The sequence below is a fragment of the Arachis ipaensis genome, chromosome B8 (genome assembly GCF_059453495.1).
Source record: "Arachis ipaensis isolate K30076 ecotype BB chromosome B8, ASM5945349v1, whole genome shotgun sequence".
Classification (NCBI taxonomy): domain Eukaryota; kingdom Viridiplantae; phylum Streptophyta; class Magnoliopsida; order Fabales; family Fabaceae; genus Arachis; species Arachis ipaensis.
The window spans coordinates 5,557,126-5,573,724 of record NC_142443.1 but is presented as its reverse complement, the minus strand read 5'-3'; positions in this window follow the sequence as shown (position 1 = coordinate 5,573,724).

The window sequence follows — 16,599 nt, the reverse complement described above, 5'->3', positions numbered from 1 at the left end:
TCACCAACAGTTGCTTCATTCATCTTCTTATAATTAATTACCATTCTTCGTTTTCTCCTTTTAATTTCATTATTGTTTTCGACATAAAAGGCTGGAGCCACATGAGAACTTTTACTTAATCTTATAATTCCTTTTTCCAAAAAATCTTTACATTCTAATGAGAACTCGTCTCTATCTCTTACGGAATAAGGAATTTTATTTGGAACATTTATTTTCTTTGTAGGATCTTTTAATTTAATGCTTACTAATTATTTATTTGTATTTTTAATATCTAAAGGATTATCAGTGCAAATTTCACCCAAAAGTTCTTCTATTTTTATTTTAAGATTATTTTTTGGGATATTTATCTGAAAATATAAATTTAAATAACATGTTTCTAATATAGAAAATATTTTAAATTTTAAAATCTTATCTATAGTAGTAGTTGGTATTTTTATACGTTTTGATTTTTGATTTATTGATGAATCGTGTGGAGCTTTTAAAACTATATATGTTAATTCTTGAATGAATGGATAATATAGCTTTAAGAAATTATTTCCTATGATAAAATTCATTCCAGAATCTAACATATACATGGATGGAACAATGAACATATAATTTTGAATAAATGTTTCAACAATTTCTACTTTTTGGTCAATTTTATGTATTGATTTGTCAGCTATTCTAACTCTTAACGGTTTCTCTAATTTTTTCCAATCAAGTTTTATATTTGTACTAGTAAAGCATTGTGTTGCTCCAGTATCTATGAAAGTATTTATAAACTTTTCTGTTATTTTTATAGTAATAAACGTAGCATTATTGCTTAGTCTCTAAGTCTGTTTCTAAGACATATTCAAAAATATAGTCTAAATTATCATCTGATTCTTCTAATGGTTCCATGAAATAAGACTTAGCAATTTCTAATTGTTTGGTAAGGTCCTTTTTATCCTTCTTTTTTGGACATTCATTTGCATAGTGTCATTCTTCTTAGCAATACCAACACTTACAATTTTCTTTTTTATTAGGGCAATAGTTATTTTTTTGTCTTTTGTTTTTATTGTTATTTCTTTTTCTAAAATACCTCTTTTTTCTCCAGTTTGGATAGTATTTTCTTTTTCTAAATTGATATTTTTTTTTCTTTGAAAATTTTTATTAAGACCATATTTTTTACGAATTTCTTCATTATCTTGACAACAAATTCTAATTATATTTTCAAATCTTTTTTGAGTCGCTTCTTGCATACAACGTTCTTTTATTTCCTCTCTTATTGCAGAAGTTGCTCCGTCAAAATTATTTTCAATTGTTCCTCTATTTATTTCTCTTATAAATCTTCCCATTATAAATTCATTAGCAGAGTATGGAAGTTTTGTTATATACATACTAAGATAATGGTCTTTATCTTTTTCTTTTAATTTATAATAATGTATTCTATATTTACATATATAAGATTCCACATTACATAAATCATATATTTGAATATTAGTTAAATGGTTTTTTGCTTCTTGATATTCTTTATTATAAACTTCTTGTCTATGATCTATAATATTTTTTCCGAAAAATTCTCTATACAGAATCATCATTATATGTAATATCTTATCATAAACTGTTATTTTTGTTGCTAATTCTTCTATTATATTTAGTTTTCTATTGATGTCATATAATCTCTTACCGTTCCTTTAGTATGAAACCCTATATAATTCCAGATATCTCCTCCAGACAATTCACTAAGTTTTGGATTAGTAAAGGCTTCTAATAAGAAGGAATTCACCAGTTTTCGAAAATTTCTTTTTCATTCTTTTTCAGTCTAAATCGAGCATTCTTTCTCCTTCCAATTCCTGGATTTTAGGAACGTATTTTGATGGTATTTTTGTATACTTTGAATTTTTATTCATAAATCCCTTTTTAAAAGCATAATTTTTAAAACCTGTATCACATTTAAATTGAGATTGATTATCCTTATATGTTCCAGCTTCATTTTTTACTTGTATTGGAATTGATGGTTCTTCATCACTTGAATAATCTAGGATGTGTTCTTCATTTTCTATATTTTCAGAATTTACTAGTTCTTCTTCTATTTGAAATTCTTGTTCCATAATATTATTTTCTTGAGCCATTTTTTATTGTTTAAAAAGCATTGTAATTTCTTCTAATTTTTCTTCAATATTCATAATTTTAATGGTGGTTTTACTTTTAGTTCTGTTATGTTGGCTATATTTTGAAATTTTTTTTAGAATTATCTTTCTAAAAATATTTATTTAATATCCGTTCAATTTCGTTTATATTAGGTTCCTCTTTTTCCTTATTTCTTTGAAATTTTATGGATACTAATATTTTTTCAAGCATATCTACTATAGAATTTAATTGTGGGTTAAAAGTATGATAAAGATGTGGGGAATCGCCAATGAGTAATATTTCAAATGGCATAAACTCCCCATACTCAATAATGGCATAGACTCCCCATACTCAATTAAGAGATTGCGGGTTCGAGTCTCCTATCTTTCCAACTTTTTGCCAATGAGTAATAGCTCAAATGGCATAGACTCCCCATACTCAATTAAGAGGTTGCGGGTTCGAGTCTCCTATCTTCCAAATTTTTGCCAATGAGTAATAGCTCAAATGGCATAGACTCCCCATACTCAATTAAGAGGTTGCGGGTTCGAGTCTCCTATCTTTCCAAATTTAGCCAATGAGTAATAGCTCAAATGGCATAGACTCCCCATACTCAATTAAGAGGTTGCGGGTTCGAGTCTCCTATCTTTCCAAATTTTTAGCCAATGAGTTATAGCTCAAATGACATAGACTCCCCATACTCAATTAAGAGGTCGCGGGTTCGAGTCAAATATCTTTCCAAATTTAGCCAATGAGTAATAGCTCAAATGGCATAGTCTCCCCATACTCAATTAAGAGGTTGCGGGTTCGAGTCTCATATCTTTGGTAAAAAAAAAAGATGTGGGGAATCATTTCTATGGTAACATTTTTAGAAACTCCGTGTGAAATATAAGTTTTTTCAGGTTTTTGAAGTCCTTCAATAAAACTTATAGTTCGTTTATAACGCATTAGACCAAGAAATTCAAAAATATGAGCAAGAACTCGAAAATTACAAGCATTGTCAGCAAATAAGGACACAGATCCAATCCCTCAAGAAGTTGAAATCAACACAATATGCAAAACTATCAGAGTTCAGCCAGTTAAGCATGGTTGACAAACTAGGAGGAGAAAAAATTTCAGAAAATAAAATAATTGCTGAAATTATTAAAAAATCCACCCAAGATAAAAAATATTATGTAATTTATAATGGTTCCATGAAAGGAGTATATGATGCTTGGAAAAAAGCAGCACCATTCATACATCAATCAAAGATAATTCATAAAGGATGATTTTTAACGTTGAAAGAGGCAAAGGAGTCCTTCATGGAATATGAAGCTCTTCACCCAGAGCAAACCCTAAGAAGAGCAGATTAAGCTCCAATTCAAGCCTAGAGAATAGGAATAATGAGAAACATTCCTACAAGGGCTGAAATCAAGGAAAAAAAAGTGTCTGTAGATCAAATCTCAGAGAAACCCTTAATATAATCTTGAATTGGACTGAAGAAAAAATGGCAATTTTGGAATATTATCCTAATGTCAAAGAACAGCTAACAAAGCTGGTTATTTTTCCAGATGCTTCCCCATCTGACACTTATCAGTTTTTTCAGTATGGATTAATTGATACAATTTTAATTTTTAATGATCTAAAAATTATTAGTGAGTTTCCTGCAGGATTCGTTGATGCAGTAAAGAGATTTAAAAATATGATTGACAATGTAAATCAAAGGGATGTATTCCTAAAATTTACAAATAGTCAACCTATTTTTAATGAAGAAGAAGAATGCTTGGTTCTAGCATACCAAGTAATATTCATGTTCGTTTTTTCAGAAAATTTTCAACCAATTGATCAAATTCAAGATTTAACAATTTATAGTCATGAAGGAAGACTAGCCAGTACATTAGCAAGGGTCTTTGAAAGAACTCAAAAAATAACGAAGGAATCTCACACAAGAATTAATTATAAAAGTAGAAATACTCTGCTTGTGTCCAGTAAAAGAAATGAAACTGAAGAAAGAGAAATGAGACTCTTAGGTGAAATTTGAATCAGCATTCTACAATTTATCTAGACTTTTAGAAAAGCTCCCTGAAGGGATAAGAAGGAATCTCTGCTATTTGATAAAAGACAGAGAAGACCACAGGTGCCAGCTATGCGCCTCGGAAATATATGAAGAAAGCAATAATGAAATGGGATCCACCCACATGATAAAAGAGGAGGACAGTGCATCTGAAGCATCCCTCAACATTATTGCATAATGGCATAAGCGCTTAGGTCATAAAGCACCAATAATGTAGCTGGTGCAAGATAGTAAACAATGACGTAAGCAATGACGTCATAAGAAGAGTAAGGATGGAAATTGTCCATCAGACCCAACCATTATAAATAGATTGCTTAGGCAATTGTAGAAAGTATCAGAAAACAAAAAGCAAAAGGCTAAGAGTACTCATATGCTAGGAGAGCAAGGAGGAAGCTATCGAGGCAATTCTGTAGTCTGACAAAGAATTTTCTTAGGCTATGTTTGGTTGGAAGGAAAGAAATAGAGAGGAAGGAAATAGAAAGGAAAGAAAGAAAAGAAAAGAAATTAGGTGGATTTTTATTTTCTTTAGATGTGTTTGGATGGAAGGAAAATAAGAAGGAAAGAAATGTTATAAAAAAGACAATTTTACCCCTATATTATAAAATATATTAAAAAGTGAAGGGGTAGTATTGGAGATAGAGAGAGAAACATTAGTTTTCTCTCCATTTTCTTTCCTCTCTAATTTTTCTCCTCAACCAAACAATGGAAAATAATCATTTTCCTTCCCATTTTCTTTCCTCCCCTTTTTTTTCTTCCATTTTCTTCTCAAACAAACATAGCATTAGGGAAAAATAGTTTTAAACTCCCCTATGAAGTTAATATCTACAATCTCCCCTCTGAGATAAAAATACCTTATGTAAAATTTACTAAATAAAAAAAGTTTTTCTCCAGAAAGGTACATCTTTATCCTAGTCTCTTAGTTATGAATTATTTAGAAAGCCTAGAATTAACAGAAGAATCTGATTATTATAGATTAACTGCTTTATTAGATAATGAAAAACAGGCTGTTTTAAAAACAGAACTAAATCTCAAATCAAATGAAAATTTTAATAAACAAAGTCTTTTAAAATAAGTTTTAAATAGAAAAAAATATAATATACTATGAAAAAATTCAACTTGAAGCTCCTGTAAAAATAAAATCTGGTAATGGAGAACTTGAAATAGCTTTGATAAATGATGAAGAATTGAGTAAACAGATTGAGAAAATTAAGGATCAACAAAAAAGATCTAAAATTGGATGGATTCAAATTAGTACCATACAAGTCTTAATCAAATCTACATATATGAAAGGAATTAATTCACCAATAAGTTTAGCAATCTGTGACAAAAGAATTACTAATGACCCAATAGATCAAATAATTGGAATTGTTCATGGAAATTTGGCAAATGTAAATGTTAAATTTAAGGTCCATCTTGGATATGCTATACCTTTATCAACTAAAAATCTTGGAAGATCTATAAGTTTAGCTTATAAAATTTCATAGAAAAAGTTTAATGGAACAAGATGATGAACCATTTTCAATTACATATGCAATAAATTATGCTTTAACAAATAGCCATCATAGTATAATATTTAAAAATAGAGAAAGAATTTATGTCGATGAATTATTTCAGAATATTGTAAAAACAGAAATACCAAAATATAAAGCTATTGAAAACCAAATTCTATTATTAAAAGAACCATCAAGAAGATCGTTTTCATCAAATTTCCAAATAAGAGAATCTAAAATCAATAGTCCTTTAAGTTTATCTAAATTAAAAATTAAAGAAGAAAACTCTGAAATAAAATAATTAACAAAAAAGGTCAAAAAATTAAATGAAACCCTAAATATTAAATTATGACAATAGATAAGGAAGAAATATATGTAACTTATCAAGATAAGAAACAAGAGCTCTTTGAAAGAGAGAATCGTTTGAATTATTTGCAATTTTCTGAAATAAATCAAAGAGGATTTGAAGCTCTAAAAATAATCTATAACAAACTGAAAAAAGAAGTTGAAGAGCTAGAAAAATTAATAGAATCTCTAGAATAGTCATGAATCGATGATAGAGTTTGCAGAAATTCTAAAATAAATAATGTTAAAAAAACTATTTTTAGGAATTATAATAAGATTACCTAATTTAAGAAGCATAAAAAGATTGAAAAACCAGAAAATAAAATAAAAAGGAAAAGAGCAAAAAAATTAAAAAATAAAATAGAGGAGTATAAAAAAGAATTAAATAATCTTCAAGACGAAATTGATGATCTTATAATAAAAAAGAGAAATAAGAATAATTATAAACAAGTTGGAATTAAATTTAGGAAATTTATAAATGGCTGGAAAACCATATTACGATTTAAAAGAATTAAAGCTGTTGAAAGAAAAGATAGAGAATGAAATTGAAAAATTAGAAAGATATTTAGAAACAAGAGAAAGTGTAGAAATAAAAGAAGTTATTGAGGATTTAAGAAATTATATTAAAGAAAAAGACAAACAGATAAAAGATTTTATATATAATAATCCATGTAAAAAAGAATATTATAAATATGATAGAAATTAGAACAGAATTAAAAAATTATAAATATGAAATCAAAATTATAAATATACATCAAGAACTAGTAATAAATAATCATATAACAAATACAAGAGAAAATGTAGAAATGGTTAATACTTCAGATTATGAAGTTGCAAATTATTTTTATCAAAATCCTTTGAATAAAGCACCACCAATTGAATCTATACAAATTATAGACTTATTCGAGGCAAAATATGAAGAGTTAGTAGAAATTTCGAATGAAGAATTAAAAGAAGGCCACCACTAAGATAAAGATCCCAAAAATAACTTTTGTTAAAGACGCCTACGTGGCAAGATCTAAACTACATTCTAAGACACACTTTTCACTACAAAACACTTAAAATCGTAGCATTTTATAACAAAAGCGTCACCTAATGGAAAAAAGAAAATTAGAAGATTTAAGAGAAGAAATAATTAAATTATCAAAATTAATAGATCAAAAACTAATGATTTTAACTAATGTTAATTGTAATGACACCGAATTCTTAAAATCAATACAAAATGATTTTTCTCAAAATCTTTATTTTACTATAAGTTTTATGGAAGGACTTCAAAAACCTGAAAAAATTTATATTTCACACGAATTTTCTAAAAAATGTTACCATGGAAATGATTCCCCACATCTTTATCATACTTTTAACCCACAATTAAATTCTATAGTAGATATGCTTGAAGAAATATTAATATCCATAAAATTTTAAAGAAATAAGGAAAAAGAGAAACCTAATATAAACGAAATTGATCATATATTAAATAAATATTTTCAGAAATATAATCCCAAGAAAGAAAATTTTCAAAATATAGCCAACATAACAGAACTAAAAGTAAAACCACCATTAAAATTATGAATATTGAAGAAAAATTAGAAGAAGTTACAATGCTTTTTAAACAATTAAAAATGGCTCAAAAAAATAATATTATGGAATAAGAATTTCAAATAGAAGAAGAACTAGTAAATTCTGAAAATATAGAAAATGAAGAACACGTCCTAGATTATTCAAGTGATGGAACCAGCAATTCTAATACAAGTAAAAAATGAAGCTGGAACATCTAAGGATAATCAATCTCAATTTAAATGGGAAACATGTTTTGAAAATTATGCTTTTAAAAAGGGATTTATGAATAAAAATTCAAAGTATACAAAAATACCATCAAAATACGTTCCTAAAATCCAGGAACTGAAAGGAGAAAGAATGCTCGATTTAGACTGTAAAAAGAATGAAAAAGAAATTTTCGAGAACTGGTTGAATTCCTTCTTATTAGAAGCCTTTACTAATCCAAAACTTAGTGAATTGTCTGGAGGAGATATCTGGAATTATATAGGGTTTCATACTAAAGGAACTGTAAGAGATTATATGACATCAATAGAAAATCAAATAATAGAAGAATTAGCAACAAAAACAACAGTTTATGATAAGATATTACATATAATGATTGTTCTGTATAGAGAATTTTTCGGAAAAAATATTATAGATCATAGACAAGAAGTTTATAATAAAGAATATCAAGAAGCAAAAAACCATTTAGCTAATATTCAAATATATGATTTATGTAATGTGGAATCTTATATATGTGAATATAGAATACATTATTATTATCTTAGTATGTATATAACAAAACTTCCATACCCTGCTAATGAATTTATAATGGGAAGATTTATAAGAGAAATAAATAGAGGAAGAATTGAAAATAATTTTGGCGGAGCAACCTCTGCAATAAGAGAGGAAATAAAAGAACGCTGTATGCAAGAAGCGACTCAAAAAAGATTTGAAAATATAATTAGAATTTGCTGTCAAGATAATGAAGAAATTCCTCAAAAATATGGTGTTAATAAAAATTTTCAAAGAAAAAAAAATATCAATTTAGAAAAAAAATAATATCCAAACTGGTGAAAAAAGAGGTATTTTAGAAAAAGAAATAACAATAAAAACAAAAGATAAAAAAATAACTATTGTCCAAATAAAAAAGAAAATTGTAAGTGTTGGTATTGCCAAGAAGAAGGATACTATGCAAATGAATGCCCAAAAAAGAAGGATAAAAAGGACCTTATCAAACAATTAGAAATTGCTAAGTCTTGTTTCATGGAACCATTAGAAGAATCAGATGATAATTTAGACTATATTTTTGAATATGTCTCAGAAACAGACTTAGAGACTGAGCAATAATGCTACATTTATTACTATAAAAATAACAGAAAAATTTATAAATGCTTTCATAGATACTGGAGCAACACAATGCTTTGCTAGTACAAATATAAAACTTGATTGGAAAAAATTCAAGAAACCGTTAAGAGTTAGAATAGCTGACAAATCAGTACATAAAATTAACCAAAAAGCAGAAATGGTTGAAATATTTATTCAAAATTATAGGTTCATTGTTCCATCCATATGTATGTTAGATTCTGGAATGAATTTTATCATAGGAAATAATTTCTTAAAGCTATATCATCCATTCATTCAAGAATTAACATATATAATTTTAAAAGCTCCACACGATTCTTCAATAAATCAAAAATCAAAACGTATAAAAATACCAACTACTACTATACAATAAATAAAAAATCAAAACGTATAAAAATACAAACTACTACTATAGATAAGATTTTAAAAATTAAAATATTTTCTATATTAGAAACATGTTATTTAAATTTATATATTCAGATAAATATCCCAAAAAATAATCTTGAAATAAAAATAGAAGAACTTTTGAGTGAAATTTACGCCTTTAGATATTAAAAATACAAATAAAGAATTAGTAAGCATTAAATTAAAAGATCCTACAAAGGAAATAAATGTTCCAAATAAAATTCCTTATTTCCAAAGAGATAGAGAGGAGTTCTCATTAGAATGTAAAGATCTTTTGGAAAAATGAATTATAAGATTAAGTAAAAGTCCTCGTGCGGCTCTAGCCTTTTATGTCGAAAACAATAATGAAATTAAATGGGAAAAATGAAGAATGGTAATTAATTATAAGAAGATGAATAAAGCAACTGTTGGTGATGCTCATAAACTTCCGAGAAAAGATTCTATTTTAGAAAAAATCAAAGGAGCAACTTAGTTTTCATCTCTCGATGCAAAATCAGGATATTGGCAACTTCGTTTAGACGAAGAAACAAAGAAATTAACTGCTTTTACTTGCCCAACAAAAGAATCAACAAGTGTGTTGCTCTATGAATGGAATGTTTTACCATTCGGATTAAAACAAGCCCCAGGTATCTATCAAAAATTTATGGAAGAAAATCTAAAAGAGTTAATAAATGAATTTGTTTTAGTTTACATTCATGATATATTAATTTTTACAAAACAGGATAAAGAAGATCATCTTCAAAAATTATTAATAGTATTAGAAAGATGTAAAGAAAAATGATTAGTTCTTAGCAAAAAGAAAGCAAGAATAGCAAAACAAGAAATAGAATTTTTTAGATTAATTCTATCCACTCAAGGAAAGTTAAAACTTCAACCAAATGTTTTAGAAAAGGTAAATTTATTTCCTAATAAAATAAAAGATAGAAAACAATTACAAAGATTTTTAGGGTGTATAAATTATATTTCTGATCAAGGATTTTTAAAGAATGTAACAGAATACACTAAAAACTTATTTCAAAAAATAAGTACTAAAAAAGAATGGAAATGGGAAGAAGAAGATAATATGCAAATTCAAAAAGCCAAAGAATTATGTAAAAAGCTTCCAGAACTTTATATTCCAGAAGAAAACGACTACTTAATAGTAGAAACAGATGCTTCAAACATAACCTAGTCAGGATGTCTAAATGTTAAGAAAGCTATAAAAAGATTGGAACAAGAAAAAGAATCACTAGATTCTAAATATTTCCCAAATGAATTACTTTGCAGGTATATTTCAGGGACATTTACACCAACAGAACAGAGATATACTACTCATGAAAAGGAAACTCTAGTAGCAATTAAAACTCTTAAAAATGGAAAATTGATTTACTACCCAAAGAATTTACATTAAGGACAGATTCAAGTTATCTAACAGGTTTCATACGATATAATTTAAAAGTTGATTATAATCATGGACGATTGGTAAGATGGCTATTATTTTTGTTACAATATCCAATAAAAATTAAATATATCAAGGGTGACAAAAATATTATTGCAGATACATTAATAAGAGATAGCCAAGTTAATGATTAAGGGTAACACTTTCTCTTTAAGCAACACTTTTAGTGATACGTTTTTAAATTAATAACAACCACAAAATAAAAAACGTCTTTATAAAAAGATAAAAATGACAACTTTATCGTAGTAGCTTCCATATTATTATTACCCCACTAATTAAGTTGAATGTCAGGTTACTGTTTTTTTTTTTTTTTTTTTGACATTATTCTCTAATTTTACGGTTAATAGATTAGTATATGTATAAAGCGAAATTTGAATTTACAATACTTACTTAAATAGACTAATAAATTAATTATTAGATCAATTTAAATTAGTGAATCAGCGTTATTGTATTTGTATGAATAAAAACTTTAATTGGGGAGTGCCTTTTATTTTTTGTTGGATCAACCATATATTTTGGTATACTTGGATCAACCATTTTGAAAGTGCTTGTGAAAACACTACTAGAATTTTTGGGCTTATACTATTGGGCCCTTCAGCCTTTATTGATAATTTGAGTGACCAAAACCCAGTTAGGTTCATCTGTACCAGAAATAGCTTGAATAATGTTAAGTTTTGTTCCCCCTCCAAAAAGAAAAATGTTAAGTTTTGTTCATGTTCACTCAATTTATTTATTTATTTATTTCATGATTAATGCTTTGTTGGCTATTAGAAATTTTTGGTTAATAATATAATTAGATAAAAAAAATAAATTTTTTTATTAAATATAAAAAGAATATGTATATTAAACAATATGAACAATGGATATGTGGGATGTTCAATTTAATAGGTATGCAGAAGATTATGTTGATTATTTTTAATTAGATGATTTTTTTTTATTCAATTTACTCATGTACAGTTAACATTAGTTGGATATTCAATTCACTAGGTGTGCGGATGATTATCTAAATATTAAGGTTTAGAAGGTAATTTATGGATGGAGTATTTTTTTACTTTATTGGGTCAATTCTAGAACCAATTATTTACATTACTTAGAAAAGTCATTGTCTACCTAATACTTAGAAAAGTCATTGTCTACCTAATAAATCGTAATAATAATAATAATAGTTAGTCAAAGTTTTATTTTATAGTAACAAGAAGGGGTAAGTATGGTTTTGGTCCCAAAAGTTTAGCGCCAGAATCGAAACCGTCCCTCATCTAATTTTCGATTTAAAATTGTCCTTAACGTTTTTTTCATATTAAAATCGTCATTTTTAATTAAATTTTTTGTTTTATTCCTAAACTACCCCTATTCCTATTTTAATAATAAAAATTATAAAATTAAAAAAAAAACGCGTGTTGGGGGGAGGGGGAAGAAAACGCGTTGGGGGGGGGGTGTGTGGAAGAAAAGGGTATACGAAGGGGGAGGGGAGGGGAGGGGAAGGGAAGGGGGGAGGGGGACGGTGTCGGCGAGCCTCCGTCGTTGCCGCCGTGACTTCGTCGTCACCGCCGCCTCCTCCAGAACTCTGATGATGATGACGACGAAGGGGGAAGGGAAGCCGCAGTCTCGCCGTCCCGCCGCTGTAGCCGCTGCCTCTCTCTTGTCCAGATCAACCGCGACCCTCTCCCCTCCTTCTCTTCTTTCCTGTCTCAGATCTCCTCGAACGCCATGACCTCGTCGTCGCCGCCGCCTCCTCCAGAATTCTGATGATGATGACGATGAAGGGGGAAGGGAAGCTGCCGTCCCGCTGCCGCAGTCTCGCCGTCCCGCCGCTGCAGCCGCTGCCTCTCTCTTGTCCAGATCAACCGCGACCCTCTCCCCTCCTTCTCTTATTCCCTGTCTCAAATCTCCTCGAACCAGAGCTCACCGCCGGCGAGCCTTTTCTGCTTCACCACCACGCAGCAACGTGGAGTCTCCTCTGTTTCACCACCGCCAACGAGCCTCCCTGCTTTCCCTCCCTCAGTCCCTGTCGCAGAAGGAATCAGAGCCACCACTACCTGTTACCCTCCCTCCAGCCCCTTGATTTGATTCTGGGTTAGTTTAGCTGGATTTTAATTTTCTGTTAGTTGATTTTAGGTTATTGAATTGCTGAAAGTTGCTACTGAATTGTTGTTGTTGTTGTTGAATTAGCTTAGGTTATTGAATTTTTGTTAATGGTTAATTGTATACAAGATCCATGGTTGTTGTTCTTCTGCATCTGGTTGTTGCTATTGAAATGGTGGAAAAAAATGGTATTTTTGTCATGTAGAAAAAAAAATTTATTAGAAATGACGATTTTAAAATGAAATGCAACATTAAGGACGATTTTAAATCGAAAATTACAAGAGGGATGATTTCGATTCTGGCGAAAAATTTTTGGGACCAAAACTATTAAACTACTCTTCTACTTTAGCCCATGACAACAATAAAGAAGTATCGTGGCCCACAAATTCAGCCCAACAGAATACAAAAATTCAATTTTAATTTTAGTCTTTATTATCTTATATTTATCTTATCTTTAATTGTTCTTATCTTATCTTTATTTGCTTTTATCTTTCACAGGACAATGCTCTATATATATATTTAGTTTTACCCTCATAGTTTACAATACACTTCAATTCAATACAATTCAATCAACAATTAATAAAAGTTTGCATTCTTTTCTTTTACAATTTTATCATGGTATCAGAGTCATGGTATCCTCCTTGAGGAGGATATATAAGTTATCATCTTTTCGGTAAGAAATCACCATGCTTCTTTTTCAACTTCCTCCCACAATAAATAATCATAGATTTAGTTACATGCATCCAAGTGAAAATTCTACCATAGTTTTAATTATCCTGGTTCTTTACCAGCAATTCCGTCTGCGCCTTCTTCTAGCATTTCATCTGCAACTTCTTCTTCCAGGAGTTTTGTCAGTATTCTGTTTCAGCAGTTCAATCTGCATCTGTTCTAGCAGTTCCATCTACACTCTTATTGCGCTCTACGCGCCATTTGAAGACCACTCTTATTGCGCCATACGCGCCCTCTAAAGATCAATCTTGTTGCGTTTTACACGCTTATTTTTTTATCTTGTTGCGTTTTACACGCTTATTTTTTTATTTTTTTATTTTTTTATTTTTTATTTTTTCATTCTTTTTTTTTTATGAAGATCGGTGCTTGCTCTCTCTCCCTCAAGCACAGCATCTCCTTTTATGTATTTTTGTCGTCGGCAGCTCAAGCTCCGCCGTACGCAATTGTTTAAAGATCGCTGCTCAAGCACAGCATCTCCTTTTATATTTTTGCCGCCGGCAGCTCAAGCTCCGCCGCACGCAGTTTTTGAAGATCGCTGCTCAAGCACAGCATCTCCTTTTATATTTTTGCAGTAGGCAGCTCAAGCTCTGCCGCACGCATCTTCCTCCGCGTCACCACGTCAGACGCGCTTTTCTCAACAATTTCATCGGAACTTATCCAAGTTGTGGATTATTGACATCTTCCATCCACCAGCTTGCGGGGGCGTATTAAACTACTCTTCTACTTTAGCCCATGACAACAATAAAGAAGTATCGTGGCCCACAAATTCAGCCTAACAGAATACAAAAATTCAATTTTAATTTTAGTCTTTATTATCTTATCTTTATCTTATCTTTAATTGTTCTTATCTTATCTTTATTTGCTTTTATCTTTCACAGGACAATGATCTCTATATATATTTAATTTTACCCTCATAGTTTACAATACACTTCAATTCAGTACAATTCAATCAACAATTAATAAAAGTTTGCATTCTTTTCTTTTCCTATTCTTTTACAATTTTATCAAAAACTATACTTAATCCTAACAAGAATATATAGTTAGGGTTTAGTGAAAAAGATTGTGCCACTAGGCCAGTATGCAGTTACTATCATTGTGACAAAAGTGCCCCTTAGCTTAGCTTGTGTTTTCCTATATCACTGTCAAAAATGGTCCTCTCATAAATGTGTAATAGGCTAATAGCTAATATGTTGCTTTCTTTTGGGAAAAAATGCTTTGATAAACAGCATTATTACTCCTCTTAATAATGAAAGTCATCTTAGTACTACTTTTAAAATAGAGAAGGGTCAGCTTATACGATAAGTGTGGCACAAAACAAACGCTTCAAGCCATTTAACACCACATTCTTTTCAAGTAGCTTATCCAAATAAACTATATTGGTTTCTTAAGATATGACCCCTTGACTTGAAGGACCACAGGGTCACATCTGCATGCGTCTCTTCTTTAATTGAATAGAATCAAACCCATGAATTAAAATTAAATCTATATCAATTGCTGAATGACCATATATAATAACCGACGAACTTTAAAAATTGGGTAATACTCATAATATCTCCGATCTTCCAATATACTTATATACATGCATCAAGCTATAATAAAATATCAGTTGTCTATTTAACTTTGGCTCATTACATGTGTCCTGTAACATTATACACATAGGGCCAAAAACATTTCTATCACCAAGATAACTTAATAAGCATAAACGGATGGTTTGCTAGCTATTGGTAATTAACTAACCTATGAGGATGCGTATGCATAATATATAATTTAGTAATTTACATTCTCTACTGGCAAAGTGGCAAGATTTGTTACCTAACATTTATATATATGTGTAATATCTAATTTTATATGTATATTTATATATATGCACCGACCACTCACTTCGAAATGATTTACAAAGGGAAAAGTGACCTGTGAAAATTTGCTTTCTTAAACAATACATTACAATAATTATAAGATAAAAGTTTCATGTTTTGTTTTATATATAAGTAACGTCATGATGATGAAAGTTAAGATATTTTATAAATTAAATAATATGCCCAAGTTCAGAAGATAAACCAAAAGGCGTCACAATTAAAAATACTAATTCAATGGAAGCAATAAATAATATTATACATCCTTAAATTTAACGTTATTGTATTTCCAACCCCGCAGTGGGAAGAGATTTTTTGCGACATACTACTATTAATTTAAGAGTAGGAGGCTATTGTGTTCGTAGTGGAAAGAGATATTTGTGAGTATTAATGGAATATTAAAAGTGACACATACATGTTAAAAATTAGTTGTTATATATATATATATATATATAGTTTAATTTTAAAGAAAAGTTTATGGCAGTAACTTTGTTAAATTCTGACCAGCATGTAACCAGCAAAAAAAAAGTGAGATATTGGATGAAATCTCACACCAATCTCACACTATTAAAATTATCATTGATAGTTATTTGATGGATATAAATCATAAAAATTACTGACTCCCTAACATTCCTCTAATTTTAATGGAGGGATTGTCATGTAATTATATCCATTTTTTTGGATGGTTATACATGTAGTTAATATAAAAAGTAATTAATTTTAAAGAAAATTTTATTTCTCTCTCTTGCGAGATGCTAAAATGATACTCTCTTTTTTCTATTTATAAAATGTACATTTTTCTTCCTTATAACTCTTAAAAAATATTCTCTTTAATCCATTTTAAATTGTTTGTGTTAACTAATGTTAACTTTATCCATTTTTTTAAAAAAAAATATTTTTTACAAAAATATTTTTTAACAAAAATTTGCTTACTCAAATATCCTTTAATAAATTATTTTTTATTAATTAAATTATATTTTTATCAAAATATTTTTTTTAAAATTAATAATTAAATTTTTTTTAAGATACTCTTCAATAATTTTTTTTATTATTAAATTATAATTTTACCAAAATTTTTGATAATAATTATTTTATATTTTATTATTAATTTTTTGATATCAATATATATTATTTTAATATTAAAAAAACTTTAGTAAGATTATTTTTCAATATCAATATATATTAATTGTTATACATATTAACAATGGTAAAATT